This window comes from Fulmarus glacialis, unplaced genomic scaffold (assembly GCF_000690835.1).
Source record: "Fulmarus glacialis isolate BGI_N327 unplaced genomic scaffold, ASM69083v1 scaffold31654, whole genome shotgun sequence".
Classification (NCBI taxonomy): domain Eukaryota; kingdom Metazoa; phylum Chordata; class Aves; order Procellariiformes; family Procellariidae; genus Fulmarus; species Fulmarus glacialis.
In genome coordinates, this window is record NW_009206627.1 from 7,830 (window position 1) to 9,928 (window position 2,099).

The following is a 2,099-nucleotide window of genomic DNA, read 5'->3' on the forward strand; positions in this document are numbered from 1 at the left end:
CTCCTGTGAGCCCTCATCTCTTTACTGCTTTGAGCTTTTCAGTGAGGAACTATATAGTGCAACAGAAAGGCACTGACATCCTATGTGGGTAGGGACAAGCTGCCCCAGGCTCAGCCATCACCCAATTTCTCCACTTGTGTGCCCAAAAGTATCCTCTTCCTTCGGAGCAGCAAGCAGCACGGTGCTCCTGGAGACTGGGCATGGCCAGGTAATACTCGCAGAACACTTCAGAAATGCCAGATGCCATGGAAATGAAGTTCAAAAGGAATTGCATTGCGGGTAGGAGCAGACAATCGAAAGCAATCAGGGGTGATTGCCCTGGCCACCACCCTGCCCTTTGCTCCTCATTTGAGCTCATTAACAGTTCATTTGCTGACAAAAGTGAGGGCCACACCAGAAGACAGGCACTTGGCTACTTAGAAATCAAAACTAGTTGCGTGAGGAGCTTTGAGTAGAGGCCAGGAGCCTGGGAAAGAGGAGCAAGAGACAGCACTTGTACAGAAGTGCAGGAATCTCCTCACATAGCCTGAAAAAGCAGCTTGTGCGCTCTGCAAATAGCCTCAGGAAAAGATCTTTTTGTCAGCGACTGGTTGAAAGGGCTGGTGGCCCTGAAAGGATGTGTTGTCCCTTGTTGCTTCGGTGCTAAGGACGGTCTCCCAGGGGAACTGCTCCATAACAAAGAGAGACTGCATCCCAGACGTCTAACAATACCAGAAGCAACCGAGAGGTCAAAAACCGCTTGAACCATGCAGATCATCTTCTGTGATCAGGTTTCTGAGGGCAAGACTGGGGCAAAGACAAGTCAGATTGGAAGATGTGTCCCTTAGCACCAACATACACCCAATGTTTGGCCAAAACGGCTGAGCACAATGCTGCTTGGAGGCCTTCCAGCTCACAGCCAGCCATACAGAGGAAGGGCACCTTAACTGATGATGCCAAGATTATTGTTTAGGTTCTGGAGAGGATGTTGTTGCAAACCCGTCTCCCAGTCTCACCACTTACCACTTATTTTCGTTCTGAGTCGCAGTAATAAGTCTGAGACGTTACTAGCGAGTAGTCTAGCAATTCTGTGGGCATTACGCAGAACCCCACCCAGCCTGCAGGATCTCAGACTTCGACAGCTCTGCAATAAAAATACTGGCTTCATGTCTGTGTGGGCATAGGTGATACGTATACATCAGGGTAGGACCTTCTCCATCTGCAGCTAAAACCAAGCTTAGCATTTTATAACCATGAGTCAGTGCAAGCTTGCTGGGGCTCTGTTGCATCCTCTAGTGAGGAGCATGAGCCTGTGGAAAAAAGCAGTAGCTTTTTTCTCTGGTTCTGTGTAACCCAGGAAGCATGGGACCATCAGAACCCTAAGGAAGAGCAACTGAAAAATCCGGGAGCAAACCCACCAGAGGCTGAAGGAGCAGAAGCAGAGCCTGTAGAAACAAGCTCCTCTAGAGCTGCAGCCAGTTGTCTCTGCCAGGCTTAAAGAGCCAAATCCCAGAGGAATGCAGTTTGGGAAGGGCCTTTGTAGCCTGGGTGGCTCAAAGCATGGCCTGTGCAGGGGATCAGCGGCTCTGGTTGTTATACCAGTGGATGGAGTGAAGCCTACAGGTGTGGGATCTAGCAGAGGGGGGTGGTGTAAGAGACACCGAAATTGCTTCTGCTGCTTTTTTTGTGAACGTGGTTAGAATCTTTTTGCTGCCCGTAGATGTATTCTGCACATCCTGTATGCAGAAACCCAGCTGCCTGGCTGGAATAATTACCATATTCCCCTATGTGTGAGCATCCCCCTCGGGGCAGGGGGCAGAGCTGCACAGACAAGGGCCAGTGCAATCACCCATTGCCTCAGCACTGCTTTTGTGGGGTGGTGACACTCAGGCCAGCGTGCTGACACCAGGCATCCCTGGCCATGGTGCTTCCCATGCTGGCACAGAAGCTGGAGGCAGGAGGTTCACAAGCCTCTTAGGCCGTGGCAGGAGAAATCACGGTGCTACCTGCTACCTGAGAACAGCTTGCTGTGGCATGGCAGTGTTTGGTTATCATCCTGCTAGTGAGAACCAGGGAAAGAAAATGGGCACAGCACAGCACATTACAGACTTTTCCCAACC